At 43.3% G+C, this 13824-nt stretch overlaps 1 long non-coding RNA gene across 1 annotated transcript; it reads right to left on the minus strand.

The window, feature by feature from the left end:
- Positions 1 to 7162: 7162 nt before the first annotated feature.
- LOC120671396 lies at positions 7163 to 10023 on the minus strand. The gene is made up of 2 exons (XR_005673632.1): positions 7841 to 10023; positions 7163 to 7395 (listed from the first exon to the last, which is right to left on the minus strand). It is a non-coding gene; the product is annotated as an uncharacterized LOC120671396 (long non-coding RNA).
- Between the last annotated feature and the right edge of the window lie 3801 nt (positions 10024 to 13824).

The raw sequence follows: 13824 nt of genomic DNA on the forward strand, positions 1-13824 counted from the left end.
ACTTCATCTATCTTTGTGCTCCAATCAACTTGCGGCTCAACTATTGGCATTTGCTGAGGGGAAACCGTGCTCGCTTCGTTGGTCATCATCGCAAGTTGCTGGGCTACATGGTTCATCGGCTGTCCAGCCGATTGCATCTGATGTGTTTGCTGAGCTATCCGATTGGGTGTCTGCTGAATTATCGTCGGCTGTGGAGCTGATGGACTAGCCGACTGTTGCCCAGTAGCCTCCATTTATGGTACACTAACACACCGTATCTGTCCGGTTGCTTGATTATGGAATACCTAGTTGACTCCTCTCTGATGCGGAGATTGCGACAATAACACTTCTGAAGGAGACTGGGGTTGGAGCAGGATAGCAAGACGCTGTTGTGGGGTCATCGGCGGTGGCGCCGATGCATTAGCTTGTGCCATCTGTTGTGGACTCCATGTGCCTTGTGCATTTAGCTGTGTTGCCTATGCATCATGATGTGCACCAATCGGCCGAACGGCCAATGGATCAGGCTGAGAGGCTATCAGCTGAGAAGCCGATGCATTAAACTGCATCTTGGGTGGCGTAGAAAAAAAATCCGGATGCATGCCATACCTAGTAGCAGGATTCCATCCCTTAGGAAAAACGAACGCAGACCCATCTTGCACAGATGTAGCAATAGGTGGTGTAGTCGAGTAGATAGGATCTGTTGTAACTGCTGATGTTGCAATAGTAATCTAGGGTGGAGTTTGACTATTGCTTGTTCCTGCTTGGATATCTTGAGCCGACAGGGCTGCTGCCATAGATATTTCCAAGGGAACATACTGCATCTGATCTGGCTGTATATAGCAAGGACCCATGTACCCTGGAAACGTGCCTTCAGCAAAAGTCTTGACCACTGCATTGGGCACCGTGTTGCCCATGACTGTTGCACTCTTGATGAAATCTTGTGCTACAGCTTGGCCAACTGCATCCATCATCTTGTTCTCATGTTGAGCCTCTGTCAATGGCTAGAAAGTTGGAAGATCAAACTTCTTGATCACTTTGCCAGATCTGTTGATGTTGTACGACTTGAGGCATTCACGTTTAAATCTCTCCACCAGCTCTATATATTCCTTCTTTTGTTCTTCTTTGAGCTTGTCTTCAGGAACATGAATCTGGTTTTATTCACTAACTGCAGATTTATCTGTGATTTCCACCATGTTGAAGCTTTCGGTCCCACAAGGTGTGCCAAAAGATGTGTTGACACAAAAATCAACACACTGGAATCCGAGGGCAAGTGTTCGCCAAGCACAGAAAGTAGACCAAGTGTGCCAGTCAATCTGACCTGTTGATTGATAAGGAGATAGAGTAAACATTAAATTCGAGGGTGTATCGGCTGGAGTTCCGATTATCCCTCAGATAGGTGTATCGGCAAGCTTTGCCGATATAATACACGACAAAAGAATATTTAAATGCGAGCATGTAATAAACGAGTGCGTCGGCAGGATCAGCCGATGCACTAGACGACAAAACCGGCTTTGAGTAGCCGATTATGCCTGTGTAACAAGATCTAAGCTACGAATGTGTAACTCAGATTATGTAAACTAAAAAGTGTTACATCAAAACCTAAAGCTGATCTAATATGTTTTTAGGTGTGATAATGGCCAAAATGCATAGGAAAATCTGCAAATCTAGACGATATCGATAATTGGTGAATAAATCTAGACGAGACGACAGCGATGCGCCCGAAAGTCAAAGTCTAGATAAACTCGATAACTTTTGAATAGATTTGAACAAAGCTACAACGATGCGCCCGGTAGCTAAAGCTCAAATATACTCGGTAAAATGAAAACTCACCAGCAAATTAAGTCGCTCGAATGTGAGGCATCCTTGATCAACTTGAAAGAACTCATCGAAAAAAGAAAAGAAAAGGAGAAGTCGCCGAAAAAGTGCAAAGGAATTGTAAAGTTTGTTGTATTGGATGTGTATCAAGTTTTTCCGGTCCCTTACAACTGATATATATAGCCTAGCGCTATCAAGTCCTAACCGATCACGACAAACATTACTTGACCCTAAAGAAAAGACTATCTAAAAGATAAACTACTTAAAAGATTACAACCGAATCACCAAGATTCTCGTAGAGTCCGGATCCCCTTCTCCTTCCTTGACTTCATCGGCAACTCTCCATCGTCCGAGCACCAGAGCTAGCGGATCAGCATCTTCGCAGAATATTCTCCTAGCCCATCGGGCGGACTTCTATCGGCCGATTCCAACCCTGTGTATCTTTTGGTTTCTTCCAAATCGGCCATCTTCCCTTCGCAAGAATGAGCTTCCTTGACACGTGTCAAAAAACGGTGTCAACACAAGAGGGTGCCTTTGAAGAAGAACCAATGCATGTGGCGGAAGCAAATTCTGCAGAAGAACAACAACCACCTGACGAACTAGGTCAGGTTTTAGTCGAAGCAAACAGAGACTTGAAACTTTGAAGGAGTCAAAGAAGTTTGAGAAGATATTGGAGGATCACAGGAAAATGTTGTATCCATATTGCAAGCAGGGGTTAAAAAATTAGGCACCACACTAGAAAAGCTACAGTGAAAGGTAGCCACTGCTATTTCCGATAGGGATTTGAGGAGCTACTAGGACTTGTAAAGAAGATGCTTCCAGAAAGGAATGAACTGCCCCCAACAACTTACGAAGCCAAAAAGGTTGTTTGTCCTCTTGGGTTGTACGTACAGAAGATTCACGCATGTCCTAACGATTGTATCCTCTATCATGGTGAATATGAGGAACTGGATGCATGTCCTGTCTGTGATGCAAAGCAGTATAAGATCAGGCAAAATGATCCTGGTGATGTCGACGGTGATCCCGCAAGAAAAAAAGTTCCGGCTAAGGTGATGTGGCATTTCTCGATAATACCACGCTTGAAGCGCTTGTTCAGAAACAAAACAAATGTTAAGTTGATGCGGTGGCACAAAGAAGAGCGTAAGCAAGATCAGCTGATGAGACACCCTGTAGATGGGTCTCAGTGGAGAAACATGGATAGACAATTCCTAGAATTTGACAGCGACCCAAGGAACATAAGGTTTGGTTTAAGTACAGATGGAATGAATCCATTCGGCGAGTGGGGGGCCAGTCACAGTATATGGCCTGTGACCCTTTGTATATTTAACCTTCCTTCTTGGCTATGCATGAAGGGGAAGTATATATTGATGCCAACACTTATCCAAGGCCCCAAACAACCTAGCAATGATATTGGTGTGTACCTAAGACCGTTGGTTGATGAGCTTCTATTGTTGTGGAAGACAGAAGGTGTACGCATGTGGGACAAGTACAAACAAGAGAATTTTGACCTCTGAGCATTGATTTTCGTAACCATCAACGATTGGCCTATACTTAGCAACCTGTCCGGGCAGTCGAACAAGGGATATCAGGCCTGCACCCTTTGCTTAGATGAAACCGACAGCTTGTATCTGAAAAATTCTCGGAAGGTCGTGTATATGGGCCATCGTCGATTTCTTCCCCTCAAACACCCCTTGAGAAGGAAAGGGAAACATTTGAAAGGGGAACCGGAAACTCGAGCTAAGCCTATGTTCCATGATGGAAAGCGTGTTTTCTCGATGATAAAGGATGGTCATGTAGTGTTCGGAAAAGGTCGTGGCAGCCAACCAGTTCCAAATAATGAAAACGGCCATGCACCGATGTGGAAGAAGAAGTCTATATTGTGGGAGCTACCTTATTGGGAAGTCTTGGAGGTCCGCAACGCAATTGATGTCATGCACCTGACAAAGAATCTTTGCATGAATGTACTAGGTTTCCTTGGTACTTATGGTCAGAGAAAAGATACACTGGAAGCAAGAAGTAACCTGAAAGAAATGACACAACGAGAAGATCTTCGACCTGAAAAAAAGAGAGAAGGGACAACACTACTTACCTCCTGCTAGCTACACTCTCAGTAAAGAGGAGAAGCAAAGTATGTTTGATTGCTTGAATAGAATAAAGGTACTGTCCGGGTATTCGTCGAGTATACAAGGAAGATTAAACATGAAGGAAAAAAAAGTTCACAAATTTAAAGTCTCATGACTGTCACGTCCTAATGACACAATTACTTCTAGTTGCGTTGAGGGGTATTCTACCGGAGAATGTTAGATTAGCAATCGTGAAGTTATGTGCTTTCCTCAACGAAATTTCACAGAAGGCAATAGATCCGGAGAAGCTCATACAACAACAGAATGACGTTGTGCAATGCCTTGTCAGTTTTGAGATGGTGTTTCCACCTTCGTTCTTTAATATTATGATATATCTCTTGGTTCATATTGTCAAAGAGATAAATATTCTGGGATCTGTATTCCTACACAACATGTTCCCTTTCGAAATATACATGGCAGTTCTTAAGAAGTATGTTCGCAATTGTTCTCGGCCAGAAGGATGTATCGCCAAGGGATATGGAACAGAGGAGGTCATTGAGTTTTGTGTTGACTTTATTGATGATCTTAATCCAATTGGGGTCCCCATGTCATGCCACGAAGGGAGACTGAAGGGAAAGGGCATATTAGGGAAGAAATCTAATATGCACATCCCAGAAAGTGAAATCCGCAAAGCAAATTTCACCATTCTACAAAATTCATCCCTCCTGGCTCCATATATGGATGAGCACATGAATATCGTACGGTCTGAAAACCCAGGGAAGTCTGAGGCCTGGATTACACGGCATCACATTGATAACTTTGCCGTTTGGCTTAGAGCAAAATTGATGGGTGATGGCACGATTGTAGAGCAACTTCAATGGCGGGCAAGGGGCCCAGCAATGAGAATCATGCAGTACCAAGCGTACGAGATTAATGGATATACATTTTACACAAGAGCTCAAGACGAAAAGAGCATGAACCAAAATAGTGGTGTGCGAATGGACGCAATAGGAAATGATGGAAACAAGGACAGCTACTTTGGAGTCATAGAGGAGATATGGGAACTAGAATATGGTCCTTTGTTGATTCCTTTGTTTCGGTGCCAATGGGTGAACCGAGCTGGAGGCAGCGTAACGATAGACCGGTATGGAATGACAATTGTGGACTTCAAAAATATTAGATATAAAGACGAACCATTCGTCATAGCAAAGGATGTTGCATAGGTGTTCTACGTGAAGGACATGTCAAGCAAGCCTAGAAAAAATACAGCCAAGTCCGACGACGAGCCAAAACACCACATAAATACAGCCAAGTCCGACGACGAGCCAAAACACCACATAGTTCTTCCAGGAAAACGAAAAATCATTGGAGTTGAGGATATTTCGGAGAAGTCAGAAGAATTTGATCAGTTTGATGACCGTCCTCCATTCTTGGTTGATGTTGACCCAAGCATCTTGTTATCCAAAGAGGACGCTCCTTATTTACGCCATGATCATGACCAAGGAACGTTTGTCAAAAGAAAAATTGTAAATGTTCCATTAAATAATTTTGAGTCATAGTATCCATTATGTTTTACTTTATTGTTCATTTGATCAAGTGATTTATGTAATATATATTTTTTGTGGTCATAAATAATATAAATTAGTATTGTTTACCTATGTATTAATTCCTTGTTCTGTGTTTGCATCTTCAACATGATCTCCTTCATTGTCGACTCCACTATCACCATGTTGTGCCATATCCTCTATCTCCACAAGAATTTTTCTTGATCTAAATAACATAATTAGCATTTTCATTAATTTTTTAATTTATTAGACACAAAAAACTTTTAATAAAGAAAATAAAACAAATGTTTACGTGTATACCTATATTTTACATGTTTGAAATATTATATCCTTCTATTTTTAATGCCTTTGTCAATTTGATACACATTAGAAATACATAAACAAAATAAATGCTGTAATTTTTTTTTGCACTTTAGTACCAGTCCTTGGCCATGCCCAGTACTAAACTACCTCCACAAAATTTTCCCGCCAGTGAATGCAGTTTAGTACCGGGCCAGGGCCTTGACCGGTACTAAAGGGAGCAATTTAGTACCGGGCCATGGCTTTGTCCGGTACTAAATGTGCCAGGAGCCAATTTAGTACCGGATCGTGGCTTTGCCCGGTACTAAACTGCCTCCTCTATATAAGCTCAAGGACTTAGATCGAGCACTGTCACGCTCCATCGTACCTCTTCCTCGTCGCCGGCCGCCGTCCTCGACGTCTCCCACGCCGCCGCCCGACGTCGTTGCTGCCGCGACCTGCCAGGCATCGTCCTGGCCTCCCTCGACCGCCGCCGTTGCCGCGCGCGCCAACCCCCTTGACACCGCTCCGCCGCCCTCGACCGCTGCCGCGCCTGCCTTGACCGCTGCTGCGCCCTCGACGCCAACCCGCCCCCTTGACGCCGACCCGCACCGCGCGGCGCCGGCCCGACCTCGACCGCCGTCGACCCGCGGCGCCTCCCGCCCTCGACCACCGCCGCGACCTCGACCGCTGGCGCGCCGCCTGCTTCGCCCTCCGGCTCGCCGACCTCGGACCACCGCGTGCACGCCGCCGCCGGCCGCCTATGCCCCGCCGCCCCCGGACCGCCGCTCGACGCAAGCAGGGCTGACGTAAGCCCTTGCCGACGTCAGCACTACTACATGCTGATGTCAGCTTTTTTAATTATGTGGATAATTAAAATAAATGTAGAAAATTATAGAAAATAGTTAGTAAAATATAGAAAATAGTTGGGAAATTATCACTACAAGAAATCATTTAATCTATGACGAAACAAATTCGTCACAGATTGCTGAAAAACATCATAAAACAACATCTATGACGATTTCAGATAATGTCATGTATTGAGCGTCACAGATTAAATCGAGTGATGTTTTTTTCTATAATCATCATAGATTGGCACGATCTACGACGTTTCTAAACCGTCACAAAACAACCCGAAGCCCACTTAACCCAACCCAACCCCAATATCTATGACAAAAATAAATGTCACAGATGTTGTCACAGATAATGCCACATGGCATCCGACATAGCGGCCAATGTAAATGCTGACATGGCAACTGACATAGCGCCCGAGGTGGCTTTTTTTGGCTGCTGACATGGCACTTTTTTTAGCTAATAATATAACAATTTCTTTTTTGTTTGCTGACATGGACAATGACGTCACCAACTCACCATTACAGCCCATTTTATTAATGGGCCGGTATCAAAAGCAGGCTACTAATTTAGCACAAACATTTTCCAGCCCACCGAATTCAACCAAAATTAGACTATTTCAGACCATTTCCAAAATTACCATTGCAACCCAAAACAATATACAAAGCTTATTTTTAAAGAATATACATTACCAATCATCCAATACTCAAGCCTACTGTATCAATACATGAGTTCATCTTATGATCCGAACAAGTACACAAATTATATCATTGTCCTGACACATGCAATGGTCCTCCTTTTGACATGTCCACATGCATCCAATGAATCTTATCGTCAATAAGCTGTAACAACCAAAATATATGCATAAGAACCAATCTAGTAGCTGTTGTGAAATCTTAACATTGGAGGCATTTACTCAAACATAATGCATGCAAAAATGGCTACTGTACTACCAAATCTATACAGATTATTGTTCTTCCAAAATGGCTATTGTTCTACTAAAGCTCTACAGATTATTGTTCTACCAAAACACCGTACAAACATGTAGAATGAAATAGTAAGAAGACTAAAAGCAATCTGATAATGTCCAAGTTAGTTGTAACTTGTAAACTTGTTCTACACATCAAGTAATTAATTGTTCAAACAGACTAAAAGCAATCTGATAATGTCCAAGTTAGTTGTAACTTGTAAACTTGTTCTACACATCAAGTAATTAATTAATCAAACTTAGTTTGGCTCTGCACATTTTGAACAAGCAACACAGGAAGAAAACTTAGTTTGGCTCACCATATCAATCAGCCTGTCCACTTCAATGTTCTTCTTGAGGGATTCTTCAGGAGCTTTATCAGTGTTGGCACTACTTAGCCTAAACGAATTACTCCGCAAGCGTACAGAGACCGATGTAGACTTCACCAGGGACTATACCTGGGATATCGAATCCAAGGAACGGTAAAACTTCGACCGAATCTAGAACTACTCAACTGGACACAGCAAAAGAGAAAATGTATGAGGGTAAAGGGCCTAAATCCAGATAACTTACTTATTCTACCTAGCGACAAGCTAACTACTAACTCGATCTACTTCGGCGGCCTCAGGGAAGAACTCAGACTGGGTGAGAAGGGAGTCCAACGGCAGTTGGCATTACTGCTATGAAAACACCCGAACGTGGTGGACTACGAGGGACGGACAGGGCTGTCACCACCTACCGCCTACCACAATGGTACCATGGGGTGGAACACAACCTAAGATAGCTAGCCAAGTCTGGGCACCACGCCCAGGACTATCGAGCTACTTGCTCCCACCGTGTACTTAGATAGAAAGCAACCTCAGATAAGTAGAACTTGCTACTTACGCAGACTCAGGATCCCGCAGATCAAAAAAATTAATTAAACAAGTAACTAATGCTGAAAGTAAAGCTAGCGAGAGACTGAAGTTGAGACGAGGAACTTACTCAAAGATATATTCCTCTGAGGTGGATACAAAATATAGAGTAAGACCCAAGAAAACTCGAGCCCACTCCTTTAAGCCTGGTTTGCGCCAAAGCTTCTCACCTCACTCTCTCCCTATTTTAACACAAAGAGAACTTCAAGAGTGAACTCTTCTCTCAAATGAAGGTGTGTGTTACAAGTGGGAGAGTGAGCTCAATTTATAGTGCTCTGAGGTCGGTTCAGCAGGTGGCGTCGGTTGTAAGCCGGTAAGGCGGTTATGCTTAGCTTCCACGCCATGGGGGGACTCCAGATGCTACCAGGTAGGGCCGGTCGGCCTCCCCTAGGCCGGTCGGCCTAGGGATTGCGCCATCTGGCGCCGACCTTCTCTGGGTGGCTTGGATTGTTTCCTGGGGTCGGTGGTCAATTGCCGCGGCATTTTCCACGTGCTTCTTAGGCCGGCCGGCCTCACCTAGGCCGGTCGGCCTGGCTCTAGCACATCTCGGCCCTCCGTTATCGTGTCACGTTGGTTCAGGGTCTTGTGATGTTCCTCAAGTCAGTTGGGTCTTGGTCAAGTAGTTTGTCACTGAGTTGTGGACCCAAATATATTTGGTTTGTGCCTTTCGATCTTGTTTAATTGCAATCGTGTCAAACACTTGATCTTGGCTTGATATCTTGCTCAGGGCCATCTCCGAGGAGTCACACTGCGAGAATGGTGCAGGGGTAGGCCGGCCTGGGATTCCTCCCATTTCGGCTCAAATTCGTATATTATGTTCCTGAAATCAGAAGTGCACCAAAACTCATGGAACTCGTTAATGTTAGTAAAATTCGATGCATTATAGTCCTGAGAGCCTAAAATCCGAAGGAATGTTGGCGGTAGAAATCACTGAAAACGACCGCCAACAATCAGTTGCGCATATAAGTTAGAAATGACCACCTCGTAAAGCATAATACTTCTTTTTTAACTTAGGAAAATGAACAATTTTAGCCTCTGAATAAATATAGCTCTGTTACTTAGAAGTTAGAAATTCAGTACCAAGTGACTGCACAGAGCAACAAATTGTACCAAGGCACATATAGTGATTTTACTAGTGCTAGTAAAACATAGAGCTAAAACAAGCAGATCGTGATTTTACTTGATTGTTGCATAAAGGCAGATGGATACGGGAGCAGCAGGGCTAGCCTCACAAGTTCACTTGTATGTTGAAAACAAGACAGCATGAACAGCTAACATTAGCTTTTAAACTACTAGGCATCAGCAATGTTTAAGGACAGATTGCTACAATTAATGATTTCTTATTACGAGCATGTTATGACTGTTATTATAAGGGATCAGAAACTTATCTTGATGGATGACAGGCTTAAATGCTCTTATCAGCTTGTAGGTCACAAAGAATAAAATGCACAGGATAGCTACAACTTATCAGGACAATCAACGTCTCAACGAACACCACTTGACTTTATGCTAGACCACATTAGAATAAAATAAATAAACAAAAAGCTCATGAAAACAATAGCATGCTGATCTCGAGTTTAGCATTTTTCATAGACTGAAGTGCATCTAGACCGATATATGTTAATAGTAAGTTTCGGTGATTAATGACAACCGTATGCGACTAACGTGTGTTTTGAAGGATAAAATAATGATTAGTCTAGTCTCATATGAAATGTGAAAGGAGACCCCTCAATTCAGAACAACCATGCTTGCCAAGGACTCAATTTTAAAGATTAAGGACCTTTCTAGTCTCAAGTGTCACAAGGAGATGAAGGACACTCGATTTAGTTAGGGTTTATAGTTTTTAGTTCTTGACCGTACTATTAAGAGGGGTTCATGAGTTAGTAGCTTGACCGAAATTGAGTTGGCCTTAGAAATCTTCACACTCGCTCAAAAAACAGCCCAAGATGGTCAATAGAAGTTAACACAACGCTTGGAAGAAGAAACAATCGAAGTTACATTCAAATCCAAGTCAATTAAGTTGAAAACAAAGAAAAACAACAGCACCGGTTTAACCGATGCCTTAGCATCGGTGCATCCGACGCTTGGCGGAAGTTCCGACGCCCCTGTCGGTCTATCTCTCTGGATGCAAGCAGAAATCAAATCAACAATCTCTATAGCACCGGTTGAACCGATGGTCCCAAGCAAAGCACCGGTGCATTAGATGTACTATGTTCCAGAGAGCATGTTTTGGTGGATCTCAACTCGCCTTCAGCACTGGTTGAACCGACACTTCAGAATCAAGCACCGGTGCATTGGATATACTATGTTCCAGAGAGCTTGTTTGAGTTGATCAGTGAACCTCTTCAGCACTGGTTGAACCGATGCCCCTACGGAGCACGCACCGGTGCAATGACGCAAGCCTGGATACTGTGCCAGAACCCCAACGGTTACTAATTGGACACAGAGAGACCGGTTGAACCGATGCTTTCACTTTCTAACCCGTCGGTTCTTCCGGGGGTCTCGATTTTTCTGCAGTGGACTTCCAACGGCTATGTAACTCTTTCCACTCTATATAAGGGCACCCCTGGCTCATTTGAAGTGCCTTTGACACCCTGAATACCTGAGGCCACCCTTGAGAAGAAGAGCAAGTGCTTTGAGCAAAAGAGAGAAGATCTAGTACATTGTTTGTGCTTCAACCTTGAAGAATTCATCCTTTGCAAGTGTAGCAAGAGTGCTTGAGCTAGGGCCAACTGAGTGTAGGTCAAGTGAAGGCTTAGGAGCTTGTTACTCTTGGTGTTTGACGGCACCTAGCCGGTCTTGGTGATCGGGAGGTTCTTGGTGAGCTCTTGGAGTTTGTGGGAGCCCCAAGACAAGAAGATTGTACACGGTGTGAAGCTCGTCGTTCCGGAGATGGAGAATGAGCATTCTTAGTGATCACTTGCTCCTTGGTGAAGCAAGGGAGCTATACCCTTGTGTGGGTGTTCCAACGTGGATTAGGGGGGAGCGTTAACTCCTCGATACCACGGGAAAAAATCCGGTTGTCTCATGTCCCTTACTTTTATTTCAAGCAATTAAATCCATTTGTTGTTATTCTTGCTTTTGATTGCTTGTAGATTGACTAGGACAATTTGCATGGTAGTGTGAACTCTTGCTTAGGTTTTGATCTTGCTAGTGTGCAAACTTCTAGACAAAATGATCATAATAGTGTGTTTACCTACCTAAGGACCTTTTGCTAGCGTGCTCTAGTGACTAGGTTTCAAATTTGTAGATTGGGCAATACTAGTTTAGGTTAAGGACTAGGTAGAAATTTGAAAAAGTCCCAATTCAACCCCCCCTTCTTGGGCCACGATCCTTTCAATTGGTATTAGAGCCAGGGCTCTCTTTTTAGAATTAAAATCCTAGAGAATGGCCGGGGGAAGTGGTGGTCCACCCAAGCTCGATGGGAGAAACTATGCTTATTGGAAAGCTCGCATGGCGGGTTACCTTGAGGCTATTAATCCCATCGCTTGGGCGGTCACGAAAAAACCTATTGTTGGTCTTTGGAATGAAGATCAAGTCAAATATGGTGCTAGAGCGAAGAATGCTTTGTTTGATGCTCTTAGTGAGGAGATCTTTGCTCGTGTTCACATCAAAAAGACCTCTCATGAAATTTGGGAAGCACTTGAAGCTATTTATGTTGGTTTTAAAAAGTTTCGTGAAGTAAAATATCAAGTGCTTAAGGAAAAACTTAATGAATTCAAAATGCTTCCAAATGAATTGGTTGAACAAATGTATGCTCAATTGAATGTGCTTATTGAGGACATTAACGCTCTTGAAATTTCTCCTTTGTCTACTAGTGATATCATCCGGAAGATCCTTCATTGTCTACACAAGCCCAAGTACAACATCGTCACCTCATTACTCTATGAGAAGGATCTTGAAACACTTGAAGTGAGTGATGTTGTTGGGAAGATTCGGTCTCATGAGATGTTCCTCTTGGGAGAAGTTGATCCACCGCAAGACAAAAGAGATCTTGCACTCAAAGCTAAGAGTGATCATAAGTCCAAGAAAAAGAACAAGTACAAAGTTCCATCACCAAGCTCAAGCGAAAATGAAGCTAACGAAGATTCAAGTGATGAAGATGGTGATGTTGAGCTAGCACTTCTCATGAGGAAGACCTCCAAGATGATGTCAAGGTTGAACAAGAGAGGGTACAACTATGACCCCAAGAAAAACAAGTTTCGTACCCGGAAAAGCAAGGAAAATGTCAAGAAAATGTGTTACAATTGCGGCAAATATGGCCACCTCTCATATGGTTGTCCGGAGCCTTCAAAGCTCAACAAGAAACAAGAAGATGATGACAATCAATACAAGACATCAAAGAAAAGTCATGAGAAGAAGGACCACAAGAAGAAAGGGCCTTTTACAAGAAAAGATAAGGTCAAGGCTTTCTTTGGAGAATGGATCACGGATGGTGAATCCTCAAATGATGACTCAAGTGATGAAGAATCTAAGAAAAAGATTGTGGGGATTGCCATGCATAATGATGAAGATGATGGTGATGAGGCACCTCTACCTCCACCACCCATGTGCTTCATGGCAAGAGGTAACTCCAAGGTGAACTACAAAGCCGGTGGCAAGCATTTGGTGCTTGATAGCGGATGTACACAACATATGACCGGCTATGTAAAGATGTTCACCTTACTAGATGAAGATGTGGGCGATTATGAACATGTCACCTTTGGTGATAACTCAAAAGAAAAAGTGGTAGGTTCGGGTAAGGTAGCCATTACCAAGGATCTTTCTATCTCTAACGTGTAGCTTGTTGAGTCGGTTAGTTTCAATTTGTTATCTATTGCTCAACTTTGTGATTTAGGACTAATATGCACCTTTAGTGATAGTGAGATTGTAGTGACAAGCAAGGAGGACAAGAGCTTAATATTCAAAGGATTTCGACATGGTAACATTTACCTTGTTGATTTCTCATCTAATGATGCAAGCTTGGCGACATGTCTCTTCTCCAAGAACTCCATGGGTTGGCTTTGGCATCGCCGCATTGCTCATATTGGCATGAGCCAACTCAAGAAGGCCTTCAAACGAGGTATGGTGGTTAGTGTCAAAGATGTTACTTTTGACAAAAACAAATTGTGTAGTGCTTGCCAAGTCGGGAAGCAATTTGCGTCATCACATCACTATGATGAGTCATTCGATGAAGAAGATGATGCCTCACCTCTTTTCCATGATGCCCAAGATGAACAAGTGGTTGAAGAACAACTTCCATTTGATGACACGCACATCACAAGTGAACAAGCCCAAGGTCAAGATCAAGATGGCGAACCACTAGAAGAATCAACATCTCAAGCACAAGAGAGGCTTACAAGAACTTCAAGAAATCATCCCATTGACTTGGTCATTGGTAACCCCTCCGG

Source organism: Panicum virgatum, chromosome 4N (genome assembly GCF_016808335.1).
Source record: "Panicum virgatum strain AP13 chromosome 4N, P.virgatum_v5, whole genome shotgun sequence".
Taxonomy (NCBI): Eukaryota; Viridiplantae; Streptophyta; class Magnoliopsida; order Poales; family Poaceae; genus Panicum; species Panicum virgatum.